The 14922-nt window shown below is 45.6% G+C and overlaps 1 long non-coding RNA gene across 1 annotated transcript in view; it reads right to left on the bottom strand.

Annotated features, from left to right (window-relative positions):
* Positions 1-831: 831 nt before the first annotated feature.
* Positions 832-14922, bottom strand: part of LOC149353551 (uncharacterized) — a 36938-nt gene continuing 22847 nt past the window's right edge. Inside the window, exons 2-3 of the long non-coding RNA XR_016291009.1 lie at positions 6482-6616; positions 832-920 (exon numbers count right to left, since the gene is read on the bottom strand). This is a non-coding gene — a long non-coding RNA (uncharacterized LOC149353551). The remainder of the gene's footprint in view (positions 921-6481; positions 6617-14922) is intronic.

The raw sequence follows: 14922 nt of genomic DNA, 5'->3' as shown, positions 1-14922 counted from the left end.
ACGACATGCATCGAATCCTAACAGCAAGAACGGCGCGCTGTCATACACAAATGAAGCCCGACGGTGATGGCACTAATGCGAACACAGAACCAAAGAATCTGGTTGATGGACGAATCACTCTCTAGGTTAACTTTAACTTCTTCATCTTTGGGGTCGCACGCGTCTCGCTTCAGCTATGAAATCCTTGTGAGCATGTGTGCTGAAATGGCGTCAGGAAACGGTCTGTGAGAACGTTTTTCAAGAAAAAGTGGTTAGTTTGTTTAAAATGGTTAGTTTGTCTTTAAGATTAATTAGCCCTCGATAATACATGGAGCCGTTTCTTGTGAATTCAGGGAACGATTACGGCTATCACTAAGGATTCCATGCGTAAATCAGCAAGGTTTATAAATTATGAACATCACATTGACCTCAATTTTGGCATAGTTTGACAGAAGGCATTCTTCTTTACCTCGGCATATTATTTGTGCGTTGCCGGGCGATTCGCTCGGAACCGACGCTGACAACCGGACATGTTGCTCATTTCGGCCGGATCTAACCAGAAAGTTCGTTCAGAGGCCCAGCAGAGCGAAATACGTCTACACGCTGCTTTTCTTCAAGCGAAGCCTTTACATCCCTTTGAAAGAAGCAATGACAAATACTCGGCAATGGATTACAAGTTAAGACGTGATTAAGCCAGCGGGGTTGCAAAGCAAGACATAAAAATGCCACTTTGAGTAACAAGGCCTACGCAGTTCGTTATATCCTGTCGGCGCTAACGTTTTCTACTCTGAACCTTGGTGCACATATTTATTTTACCAGCTGAACTGTCTTGACCACTTTGACCTCGGGTCGTCGCAGAAGAAGGAGAAATTTTCAGCAGGGCACCATAGGAAGCCAGGATGAGCCACCCAGGTAAGTAAAGGAAAGCTTACTCAGTTCCTCTGCGTAGAAAAAAAAAAAAACAAATGAAATAACTAGACGATCCATTTATAGAAGACTCTTTTACTTTTACATGCATTGTTACCTGCATAATTGGCCATCTAGAGATACTTTTACATTTTACCTTTAAGTCGGCGTCCTCGCAGCCTTAATTCTCTTTTATTTTGTTTCTCTTCCTTTCACCTTCGAATTCAACTAAAGGGCCTTCCCACCGCTAAGTGCCTCAATTTGAGCAGAGTACATTCCTCTCTTTGTCTATGAATCCTCCCCATGTCTTGAATTCTTCTTCTCTTGAGGTCATTTTTGCCTGAGAAAATGTACATCACTTACCACTGTTATAGTGATTATATTTTTAAAATGCCACATTCGGAATCCCACTTAGGCGTTTCTAAGTGTTTTTCAGTTCGACATTTCGCCGTCTTTAGGGCACGTGTCAGTGTCAAGGCACTCGCCTTCAGAACTTTTTTTTCCCCCTCGGTCTTTTCAAAGAGATTTGGCGCAGGCGCCGGTCCTAATTCGTCTCTCATGGCACAATTTCTCCGCGCCGGTATGTGCAGCATTACGAGGATTAGCTGCTCCTATCTCTTTGATAATCTCCAGCAGGGCTCATTAAAAGTATCGCCGGGAAGCCAGGATTAGCCGGAACGATCCCATATATAGCATCAGCTTGCCGATAAGAACGAATAGAGCGAAAGATCTGGCCAATGGCCCTTGCCTTTCTGCAAGCGTATTTTTTTTCCTAAGGTAGGCTTTTCTTACCCAGCGTTCCAATTTCTCCTTGGCGCCGCTTTCCAGCCACTTAATCTTCATTTTGCCACCTCAGCGGCGAATACGCCTTCTCTCCGCATAGACCATGCTTTGACAAAAGAAACGGGAAAGCGCAAAAACTCACTTCAGAGCACAGACGGCTCTTTTGTCTCTTTGTTCTGAACATGAAAATACTCTTACAGCGTGGCATGGCGCAACTGCCGCAGGCACTAAGGTGTCCGCAATATTCGTGTGTGTGTGTTTTCACGCCGTGCATGCGACCCATGTGCGAGCTGCTTCGAGACTTAATGAGATTCCGCGAAGAGCTAGCGGCGGCTGCGGTTAGCCTCCTACTTCATTAATATAGGAGGGAACGCTGGCAGTTTACCTTCCTTTTTCTTACCTACACATTTGTTTAGGCGCTATACCAGCGAAGCATCCACGAGGACAGAAAATCTTCGAGGACGTATTGTTGGCGTAGATTTTCGACTGTGGACAAGCCAAGGGACAATGTCGGCCGGTTGCTTTATAAATCGTTAAAATACAGCGATTCTATTCTTATATTATGCGCTTTCTACACGAACTGCTACCGATTCCCCTACAACAAGTTCCTTCCAACTCCTGAAACAAGTTCCTTGCAACTCGGCATAAATATGTGGTTTATTAACTAGTCTGAACAACGTCACGCTTCTGTTTTGAAAGTGAGAATGTTAGAAATGGCGTAACATCCGGAAAAAGTAGCCGTATTTAGCGGACGTAAGCGTGCATACAGGTGCAACGATACGGCAATAAATCGCGAAAAAAAGCGTGTTATCCGCCTTTTTCGCTAAAATGCTTGCCATAGTTATTAATTTTAGCAGTCAAGCTCTTGTTTACATCCAAAAGAGCAGCTCCAAAAGTTTGGTTCAGTATCCCTTTAATAGACAATTCGCGCTGTCGGCTCTAGCCGAAAAAATATTTAAAACGATATGACTGATGAACACGGAATATTGGGACTTATTCTTATCCGCGAGGCACTGTGACCTCACGTGTGGTGTATCTTAAGACATGTTTTGTCAGCGCGTCTTCAGCCACTTTACTCTTTTCGCCAACCCAAATTCCCTAGAACTCTCTATTCACCTTTAGCCACGGACCAGTCTGTAAATGACGCTTCTTGGGAACGCCCTGGCATCACGCGTGACCGGCTCAGGGAGGAACACAGTGATGGCACGTGATTAGCTTATTTCTACAGTCGGATACAACTCAAGCATGCAGCGGCAGACACCCCGCAAAGGAGTCCATATAACCAATGCAACCGTCCTGTTGTCATGGCGTCGCGTTCAACCACCTTGCGCTTTCTAGCGTGCGGCTACTAGTACCGGTGGCTGGCGCAAGACATCGACCGCGACGTCGCGACAATAGGTCGATGTCATTTTTTCAAGAACCTCTTTTGCGGGGCATTTGCCGCTGCATGCTTGAGTACTATTTCACTACGATGCCAAAGTGGCTGCTTGGAGAAAAAAACTAAGCTCTTAGAAGCTAGAAAAGAGCGGGACACGTCTCTACCGCTACAAAGGTACATGGACGTCAGATTAGATTTTTTTTTGTTGAATTGGAAGGAGACGTTTACGCACGACTTATCGCTCTTACAGTCATCTTTGAGCGACAAATCTGCTGATGTAGTATCGCCCCACATGGAAGACAAATAAAAAATCGAAAGGGCGAAAGTAAAAGAAGCGAGCGACGAGATATTCGACGTCATCGCACGACACGAATTCGAATACGAGTGGCGAGGAATAGATAATAGCTTTAACGTTAAATTTCTCGCCCATGAAATCGCCGTTTGCTGCCGAATAAACATGAGTTGTGTTGAAGAGGCCCTGCATTGCATCTGATTAAGAACGAAAATCGCATAGGATTTTCCTCAGTGTCACTATAACCTTACATGTTGTGATACAAACAGTGAGAGGCGTGATGTTTTGACACTAACGCCATACGTATGAACTCGACAAAGTGCGGGTCGAGTTGAATATTCGAGAGAAAAAGCCACTTTTCAGGAGAGAAAGCGTGAATAGTGCTCTACTCTCTTTCTCAATGTTGTTTCACTTTCCCTAAAAAAATGGACTCAACTCGACCACTGTCCAGTTCATGCGAACGCAGCAAGCGCGTGCTTTTCGCGTACGCCCTAAACGCAAGTGGCGGGCCTCAGAACGGAAAAGTCGGCTCCGGCGTCGGGCACTGAACCCCCGGTTCCTGTGACGAGAAGTGTGGTGCCTGGTGGCTAACTAAGGCAACAAAAAAGTGAGTGAGGTTAGAAGAAGCCCCTCCCAGAGATGAAAGACGAGATCGTTTTCTCTGCCTAACAGTGGATTTCCGTTCCTTCCAGCGGAAAGTGGGTGGACAACCGCCGCGCTTAGGAGGCCCGCAGTCGGTGCCGCATGGTAGAAAAGAGCGACAGCCCGCTCTGTTTCACGGATCTCAGCGCAGCGTTCATTTTGCGCCAACATGTCGTCTTGGGCGGGTCGAAAGAATCTGATCCTCACGCATCTGGAAGTTGCTTTTAAACTTTCATCTTTTTTCCTGACAGGAAAACTTACCAACCTATCATAATCATCATCATCAGACTGACTATGCCCACTGCAGGGCAAAGCATCTCCCTTGTCTCTCCAATTAACCCTGTCCTTTGCCAGCTGCGGCCACTGTATCCCCGCAAACTTCTTAATCTCACACGCCAACTCTGCCGCCCCCTGCTACGCTTGCCGTCTCTTATAATCCACTGCGTTGCCCTTAAGGACCAACGGTTATCTTGCCTTCGCATTACATGCCCTGACCAAGCCCATTTCTTCCTATTAATTTCGACTAGAATGCCATTAAGCAGCGTTTGTTCTCTTACCCATTCTGCCCGCTTCCGGTCTGTTAATGTAACACCTATCATTCTTCTTTCCATAGCTCGCTGCGTCTTCCTTAAGCTGAATCCTTCTCGTTAACCTTCCCGTTTCTGCCCCATAGGTGAGTACCCGTAGAATACAGCTGTTGTATACTTTTCTCTTGAGGGATATTGGTAAACTGCCATTCATGATCTGAGAGAACCTTCCATATGCGATTTACCTCATTCTTGTTCTTCTAGTTAATTCCATCTCATGATCTTGATCGGAAGTCACTACCTGCCCTAAGCACATCTATTCCCTTACCACTTACAGCACCTCGCCACCCTGATCGCATAGCTCTCACTTTGAGCAATTTCTATTGAAGAATTATTCGCATATTTGGGAAGTGCCTACAGCCTACATACTGGGACAACAGATAGTGAATATAGGTGCACAAACAGGGAATATGGACATAAGAAATAATAACGAACGGAATAACAAAATTTGGAATTACTTGGGTGAAAAGAAGTTCGTGATTGCCCGGAGCAAAATTGGCACCGAATAAAAGTTCCCAAGCCCCTGTTTTGGCCCCTCCTGACTTGAATGTTGAAGGAAATTTTTGAACGGTGTAGTTTTTTCTGATTCTGAAGGAACCAGCGCAAAAAACACAACGGACAAGAAAAAGGCGGAACACGAAGGACAGGAGCGCTGAACATACAACTTTATTTCGAAAGTACAGTTGTAAGTTGTAAATAAAGTTGTAAGTTCAGCGCTCCTGTCCGTCGTGTTCCGCCTTTTTCTTGTTCGTTGTGTTTTTTGCGCTGGTTCCTTCAGAAGCATGTATTACCAACTAGCCCAACAACAAGTGTAGTTGTTTCGCGGTATGGAAAGACAGCAAGAAAGTGCACCCTTTCAACCAACAGTTGTTAAGAGAGGTGGAAGCGCGCCCACCAGACCACTCTATACGCCGTTTCGCAGTACACGGAGAGACGATATGGTTTGATTCACAGGCGTCCATTACTAGTCCGTAAGGCGTATCGCACATTTAGGAATTAGGCGGCGCGGATAATTTACCGAGGACCTGTGTCCCCCTTTCCAGAGCCATTCATTTGCGTTGCTTTCGATCTCTGGCCATCCTTCCGAACCTCTGCTGCGTTAGAAAAAATAGATAAGCTTTTACTTTCCATCAACGATGGGGGGGGGGGGGGGGGGGGGGGGGGTCAGGCAAGAAGAATATCAGAAACACATAACTGTGGAGAAGGTACATGTACAATGCCGATAGTGATGATGTATGCAAACAAAATTTGAAGCTCTGTATTTGAATTTAGGAAGTCGAATATTTCACAACCATATTCCGAATGATGCAACTCTGGCGCATCTAAATTTCGATGCAGTTGTACTCGAGCATGGTGTCCAAAGAGGGATGTATTAGTACACCATAAATGCACGCAAACTAAAAAAATACTGTGAAAGTGAGGTTCATTAATTGTTTAGTACTAATATTATGCTCCAAAATATTGGTATTATTAGACAAACAGGAATTTAAGAGTGAAGGAATGCAGTGTTTTAGTGTTTGCTCAGTGTTTGGGCTCTGATTGTTGCGACATTCAACGTTGAAGGCCTAACACTAGCAGGAATAACTGCACGAGAGCACATAAGATGAGTTTATGACTGCACTTTCATAGAAGAAAATAAACATTACACAGCGTGAAGACGTACACCCACTCTCAAAAATAAACCGCCCAAGGGGGCTTGCTTGTGAGGCCTGCAGCATGCCTTTTTAGGCATCCTCAGTTACCGTAATCTCTCGAAAGATGAATGGCTTCGCGTCCTCAATCCTCCCAAGCTTTGGACTGTTAGATGTGCTAGGGAGCGCCGCTGTACAGCTTAGAAGCAAACCCCTTGAGCTGTATACTTTTGTCGTGGGCTGTACAATTTGCTAAATTCGAAAAGTTTTGCGTGGTTTGTACCGGGTTTTTCCTGGGTGCCTTCAGCAAAGATGGCAATGCTGAAAGGGGAGAGATAGAGCTAGAGGACAAGAAACTCCTGCCTAGAGCCCATCTGGAGGCGAGTTCTCGCTGTTTTCTCTTGTCCTCGGGGACTCCCTGCAAGGTAACAAAACAAAGTATATAACAAGTAAAACAGATAACAGAAATAAAGATAAACAGACATGCGGTTTCATTTTCTTTTGTTGCCGTACTTCTGACAGCGTTGCTGTAGGGCTACAAGTAGTCTAGTTTAGAAGTTCTGTCTTCCGCGAACGGTCACTGAACCTCGGATCACTTCCGAGCTCCTGTGAGCGCGTACATGGATGAAATTCGGGGTTTTATTGCTTTGCACTGAGAAATAGACAGCAGTGGGGTGATCTGCTCGGTCAAGTCACTTTCGTCGTTTCTGTGCATCGTAATCTAAGCAGGAAGCAAAGCATCAGTGAATGCTGATAACACAATGATAACAGCTGCCAAAACTTTATGAACCGCTCATGAATTATGTCATTTTTCTCATTTCTAGTGATCAAGCTCACGACTTTGAGGTGCATCTGTAACACACACGTCGAACATAGCTGATTCGTGCATGCAAGCAGCAGTTTTTATGGAAACCACAGCATATGCAGCACAGAGGGATTCTTTAATGAATGTACATACACGGAGCGGAAATGGACGTGTTTCTGAGCTTGCCCGCCCAACAACTGCTCACAAGCACGACACAATCAGAAGAAGGCGTTCTTCCAGATCCCGCTGGGAGGACTGGTTCACAACATAGTGCATCATGTCTTGTCCCCTTTAGGCTACCCTATGGGGGTTGCTGAGCAAATAAAGTCTCTCTCTCTCTCTCGCTGGAGCACTTGCACCGGTAGAGAGGAAAAAGGCGAGCGCTAAAAATCAGACGAGAGACAAAAAGAGCACAGGAGGAGTTGTCTGCACAACATGAAAGCGCAGAAGAAGAAGCAGAGCGCTGTATCGCGTACGCAAAGCCATCCGCAACCATATCGAACGCGTGCCATAAGGAAAGTTCCTCAGCCTGCTTGCCTCTTGAGTGGCTCCATAAAGCGCACAAGGAGAGTGTTCCAAAAAGTATTAGTAAACCGCGGATGTAATGACCTTTGTAGCTTGCTAGTTTGATAACACCGTTGCTATTAACAAGATTTCAGAGCGCAGTGCGCGAAGTGTTCCTTGACGACGCGAACAGCCCGTTTAAGTAGCTCCGTTTTCGTTTCTTTTGTAACCACAGAGACATAGTCATACAGCTCCGTGCACTGCCCGAAAGAGTAATGTGGGACTTTCATATGTGCAGCTATTGCGAGTGCCACCAGATTATCGCCCAACTGCCCAAATAACCAGCAGTGCACCTCTGCCATTTGTTTTCTTCGTTGTTTGGTTATTCGTTGCACTTCCTCCTTTTGTTCGTGCTATATAACAACCTTGCTTATCCGATGAATAAATGGTTTTCTCCATCGGTCGCCGGTGTACGTTACGTCATTACCGCGACACGCGCAATGTCCGCATCGGCTACGTAATAGTGGCACTCTTCAGTGTAGCGTGCAGGTCGCCCGAGGGGTCTCATGCTGTTATGAACAGTGCGCTGTTTAATGTCTCAGTCTAGGCAGCATACAGTGCGGCATATTTGAGAATCTTGCCTGAAATATGCAAGAAGGACCTGGTGTTCATCTTATCCTATCGATTTCTTTACAAATCTTTCTTTTTTTCATTAGCATGGCTCCATCTATTCGTCTGCCGCTCAATGAACTCTCCCTTAGGTTTAGTTGCTTACCTCACATATCGTGTCACACTTTCTGGCTCGAAACTTCACTCTCTTTGCATGTTTAATGAAGTTGAATTTTCACAGTGATCTACTAATTTCGCGTCCTCTTATGGAATTGAGCGGCTTGCTTCATCCCAATCGCTAACGCGGCGAACACAATGTCGCCGTTCTACTAACTTCATTATCATGTGTGCTGGATGAAGTAAACTGCAGGGCAAAAGCCCCTCTCAGTGCTCGCAGTTACCCCTGTCCTAAGGAAACAGCGAGCACACGAGCGCACCGTTCTTGCGGCTTTTCTTTTTGTCTCTTCGCAAAATCATATTCTGTGCCCGTCGCTGACAGATTTTTCCTTCCCATAGTATCCTCTACCTTATTGTTATGGGGGACCGGTTATCTGCTCTGCGCAGCGCCTATTCTGCCCAAGTATGTTTTTTCAGCTTAATTCGAGCTCGCGTTATCTCTCACTTGTTCCCTAATCCGTGATACCTTCTTTGTATAATTGGGTAAGACGTATCACACTACTTGACATTGCTAGTCGGGCTGTTTTCGCCCCATTTCAACTTTTTTTTGTAGCCTTTCATGTTTAATTCCCTCGGGCGAGTACAGGAGAGGTACATTAATTAGGTTTGGAGAATGTCTTCTAAATGAACTCCAAGCCAGTATATTTCTATTTATAATTTATAACTTGCATTTCCTGTGGCCAGTTGGTTTAATAGTAATGGTTCCAATTGAAACTACATAGAAATATATAACGCCATTTCAACGAGAGAGCAGCAGCATGACATTTTTACAAAAGCAAAATGAACTGACTTAAGAATAGAGCTGTTATTTCAAAAAAAGTTTTTTTTTTGCGATAGGTCAGAAAGAACTACAACCTGGACAATGCCAAAAGACGCAACCACACCCAACAAGTCTTGACGAAAGCATTTTTGAGCGGGAAACCATTTATGAATGTAATTTTTTCATGTAATGTAAGATTTCAATATAATAATCAGTATATCCACACATCACCCGACGGCAATCGTGCATTTTTTTTTCAATTGACGTTTTTGTTATCGTCAAAAGCGTTCCCCATTGGTTTTCCATGACACTCTTAACTGTTCGATGCGAACGGGGAAAAGAATTTAACAGAGAGTTTGCTACATATCAGAAGAATGAACCATTGCCTCCAATATTTCCATGGCAGCTTCTCACAATTTTCAAATTTGCTAAATTTTCGTCCTGTAATTTTGGACATTGCCAACACAAAAATATTTGACATAAGACATTTGCCGAGGTGGTTTATTCAGGGTGACTTTGTGGTGACCGCTTCAAAGTAGACCTTAGGATTGTTTATTAAGGCGTGGACCATTGCATTTACCTGCCTGTTCAGACAGCGGGGACGGTGACGTTCTTATCAGCTGCTTTCTGCTCTGAAACCGGCAGTGACCAACATCACACTTGGCAGGGCATTTCCTTCGCAAATCAGGCATCAGTATCTGAATCCACTCGCTCTGAGAGATTTTTTTTTCTTCATCAAAATCTCACATAAAGAGCTCCTTAAAAACATTGTCCATTTCGAAAATACGGCTCCATTGAAGTTCCTGATGTGAGTTCAAACTTTGCGGCAAAATTATGTAGTAAGCATATTTTAATAAATTATAACTAGATGGTAGACCATTGCGGATATTCTTACATGGAGTTCCTGCCTCGTCGCGTCAACCAAGCTTAATATATGTTTAGCACTTCACTACTTGTCAATGGCCTCGTAAACTTTTGCACTGATGAAGCCGGCAGTAGTTCTTTGTATCACGGGAAAAGCGGAAGAGTGATGCAGATGCACAGTTAGGTATGGTAGTCGGCTTTCTGATCAAGATGAAGTGGGTGTGCTGCATGAATAAGTGCAGAAAAGGGATGCTTTCATCGTAAAACTTTGCACGGGCAGTATGCATCAAATCTTTGCACTTGGTGTCGCACGAGATGCTCCTGTTGTCGTAAAACAGGAATTTATAATTTTTGTCGTCTCTCCCATTTGAAGTGGCGGCACCCGAGATAGCGCTGACGCTAGGACACTACTTACCCTTCTTTTCGCAGATGCCAAGTTTGTCGATTATGCAGTTTATTTTCTTCTTCAGTCTATGGAGAGATAAACATCGCGAGTCACTTCGCCGAATTATGGTACAGTTATATGGCTACATCGCAACCCAACAAGAGGTCATTAACATCCAAAAAAGCCGTGCCTTTCGCGTTCGGAGAAGTTTATGAAGCGTCCAAGGGGCGCACTTCTGCATTTTGTTGCAACTTCCAGCGTATTTTATTAGCATGATCCCTAAAAGGCATAAACAGCTCTCATCTAGGTGGTTTGCTTGCAGTCTCCGCTCGTAGTTTTTTCAAACACTGTTTCCAACCATTACAGTGCCGCGCATGTATACACACAAACGTACATCGCTGAAGCGTAAATTTCTGCAGTATAATGGGGCCGTACAATATTCAGAAAGTGGATAATGGTCTACCCGGAAGCACTCCGGTGAAGCCGCCGTGTCAACGCATTATCCACTGAACGAGCAAGTGTTGCCGCAAAGCGCCTCTCATGATCACTGACCTTGTTTTCCTAAACAACACCACGCGTCGCGCCTCATGTTCCAGGGGGCAGATTTCCCTGCGCGAAGGCTGCCGCCGACATAACAACGCAGGGCGAATATTCTCTTCTGGCGCGTGCAAAACCAGGAAGAAAACACGGGGAATGGGGAGAAAGGAGGGGGATAACTGAAGCAGCCGAAGTGGGCAAAAGGAACCGAACGAGCTCCCTATCGGGAAGTTAAGTCGGGCGTGCTATTAGCCTTCCGGCCGAGCGAAGCGGCGTCAGACTCGCGCGGCGGTGCACCCAAGTTCGATCTGCTTTCCGTACCATTAGCCCTTTCGCACGGTGTGCAACTCCGGGGGCTCGTCGGTCCGCATTAAACTGCCGCCCATTAGGGACAGCCTTCACCGGGGGAAGATGGCTCCCCCGTAATGGCCACGATGCTCTCATCGCACTGTCTGCGACCGCGGTGGCAGGGCCGAATCGCGGGGGCAGCGCGGAACCTCGGCCGCCCCTTCTGGCCGCCTGCCTCCTCTCCTGACCGTCCGCCGCCCCAGGCGCTGACAGGGCCTTTGCGAAGCGCTTCGATTAGCAGAAAACAAGGAGATGGAGCTGGCCGCAGACTCTTCGGCGACAGCCGCAGAGGTGCTTGAGCGAGCAAGTTAAGCTTGCAACTGGACTGACATCATTCGGGGCTGCTTAATAGCCCATTGTCCGTCCGCTGTCGAGGCTCTTTATACCTGTCACTGAAAGAAGGGTAGCGGAGAAGGGGTAGTGAAGATATTAGCTTGGATCATCCTTACCGCGTGCCCCCCTTGTCGTGCATGGGAGGAAAGAAGAAGAGAGATCTGCTTTGGCCGTTGCAGCCAAAGCCAACAGACGTTATTAGGTTTTGTCTTTGCCAAACTTCTATTTCTTTTTATTATTTTTGTCAGCGCTTAGGTTCAACAGTGATAAAGGAAGGATAAGGCACTAAGCTAATGCTGATTTCGTTGCATAAAAAAAGTTAATGGCTCCTTAATTGTTTTTCACCGCTATGGACACTTTTTTCACGCCGTGTTTCACATTGAAACGCCTCGAGGCTAATAATCAATGTAAAGGGTGTGATACGGAAGGAGAGCCAAGGGTTTCAATAAAGGTGGCACACTTTGTCTGAATAAAAGTACCGGGACCTAACTTTGTTGGCTGTCACGCTGAGCAAGAAGCAATTGTTCTGGTTCAAGCTAATGAAATACGAATCGAGTTTATTTATTTATTTACTTCCTGGTTACTACAAGCATAGATGGCCCGAGTAGGAGGGTGCGCAAAACACTGCATTTACTCCTCGCTTTTGATGTCAGAAAGAAATAATTGACATAACATAACTGCGTTATGAAATTAAGTTATTTATTACATTTCATACCATTAAAAATACGTGAAAACTTTCCATCAAAATTTCCATTATTACGTTAAATTTAAACGTTGTATAGGAAAAAAAAATCACACATGGTTTAACTTCCAGAAGCCTAGCATTCCTTGGTAAGTTTTTTCCACGCTCTGAAGGAAGCTCTGCGAGCACGACAAGCACAGAGTATTGTGGGCGCTCGCACGTGTTGATCGCGACTGGGGCGGTTGCGTAAATTTGAACAGCCATGCCAATGGTCACTGCAACAATTAACGCTGCCAGGGCCATGAAATTAGAAACGAGCCCTACTACCAAGGAGGTTTCTTTTTCTCCATGTTTTGTCCAGAGTACAAAAAACTCTCCCACCATGGCTAAAAAATTATGTTATCTGACATAATTAGATATTTGAAATTTTCGAACTAAACCGCTTTGGGGACCCGCCACGATGGCTTTCGCACAACTGCCACTCTCACCGTTCGATCACGATCCACGTGACGCTTGCGATATAGGACGTCCTACGTACGTCGCTATGGATCCCCGGAAGTCGACCGGAAGTACACCCGTAAGTAGAAGATTGGACCGCCACCGCCATAGCTCAGTTGGTAGAGCACCGTACGCGATATGCGAAGGTCATGGATTCGCACCCCACTGGTGGCATGTGGTTGTTTTATGTTCTACATTCTATCCGGTTATCTCTCCTGTAAAAACTTATTACATTCGTAATTTCCCATTGATCAACATCATAAAATAAAATACACACATTCATCTAACTGTCAATGCTTCCGCTGACTGTCGGCTTCCATCAAAAGTATGTCATAACGAACTTCTCACGTCGCTGCCCTTGTCTGCCCCATCCATGCCATACCATACCATGTAATATACCAAACTGCACCGTACCATACCATGCCATACCATACCATATACCAAACCGTACCGTACCGTACCATGCCATGCCACGCCATACCATACCATACCATACCATACCATACCATACCATACCATATACCAAACCGTACCGTACCGTACCATACCATACCATACCATACCATACCATACCATACCATACCATACCATACCATACCATACCATACCATATACCAAACCGTAACTTACCATACCATACCGTACAATACCACACCATACAAACCATATCATGCCAAAGCCGTGTGCAGATTTGGGGCGGATGAAATTTGACCAGTATATCATGCTGGATGGAGTCATTATATTATTTAACAGATATTTACTTACAAAAGTTCTAGGAAATGTCATAGGTCGCTACGGATGAATTTCGACTCCTTGGGTTTCTGCACGAGCCGAAATATGAGCCCATGAGCATTTCTGCAGTTTGTTTCCATCTAAAGGCGACCGCCACGCAAGTCTCAAACTCGCGAGCTCGTGATCTTTAGTCGAACGCAACAGCCACTCAGTCACCGCAGTGAATATGCTAGTATGAGGTGAAAAACATGCCTGTGTACTGGAAAGTGAGTGGCTGCCAAAAATACTGCTAGTTCTACACCTTAATGACACACTGGACTTGTTTAAAAGCGTTCCGATAAATTCGCGTGGAACTTGGTCCATAAAACTGCTTCCATGTGGAATGGAATTATTCGAGGTAAAAATTTCAGAGCAAATTGGGGGCAGAAGTGACAACGACAGCTCCGACGCGCGATTTACCCCGGCCCTATCCAAGCCCGCAAGTATCCCACGATCGTAGATCGAACATTCTCGGGGGCATCGATTTCCTGGCAGCCGAGACCTTTATGATTTATGCCGTTTGGACAGCGTTCTCAATGAACAACAGGGGAAGTCGGCAGTTTTACGTTACGACGCAAGACGCCGTTAGTCCCAGGCAACGTCATGCATACAACTATCGTTGCAAAACTGCTAGTATTTTTTTTTTCCATTGTTCACTCAATGAAAGTTGGCTGTACAGAGGGGGAGGGGGGAAAGTTCTCGGAATTTTGCAGCGAAAGGCCAAATGAAAGAAGGCATTTGGAATTATAATTCAAAGCTATATTCCGAGGTAGAATGAGAACAGATCACAGACGAAAGCTAAGACGTTACCTTGACGCCGTCGACAAGTTACAGCTCTGCAACTTAACAATGCGTTCTGGTGAAAGCGCACCCATTTCCGCAATCGGCGTTTGTAGAATGTTGTGCATCTTGTTATCCCGACTATCGTACATGGTCGTGGTCAACGAGCCACTCAAGATTTCTGTCCTGCCATTAGGTATGAAACGTTCCGGACCGTATTCATTGAGTACCAGCGCTGTTCCTTCACGCACCCCGGTCTTCGGCGGCCAAGCACCGAGTCACGGGGAGCAAAGCTACGCTGTCATCGACCCGGCTTGTCGCACAAACCGCTACTCCATCATCTCGGCCCCTCAATAAGTGTGGCCGGCTGTCTCGTCGGGAACGCTTCCCACTCAGTCTTTTTGGCACGTAAATGGCTACATGGCCTGACGCTGTCATGCAGCCCTCGCTTGTTTACCATCGAGCGAAAGCTTCGGCCACCTACTCCATTGTACGAGCGTACGAAATCGTGACTCTCACCGTTTCTTCTTCAAAAGTACCGAGTGGAATTTTACTTGTGGAGTACTCGTGTTGGCACACGTACAGTGACGTTGCGGATATATCAACGCAGTGACTGTAACATTAAAAAAAAAAAGTGCTGCTCAACAGCGGTTATAACGAAACGGCCGCAA

Source organism: Amblyomma mixtum, chromosome 3, assembly GCF_055824585.1.
Source record: "Amblyomma mixtum isolate Tamu chromosome 3, ASM5582458v1, whole genome shotgun sequence".
NCBI lineage: Eukaryota > Metazoa > Arthropoda > Arachnida > Ixodida > Ixodidae > Amblyomma > Amblyomma mixtum.
The sequence above is the reverse complement of the archived record's forward strand: the minus strand, read 5'-3'. Positions and strand labels throughout refer to the sequence as shown.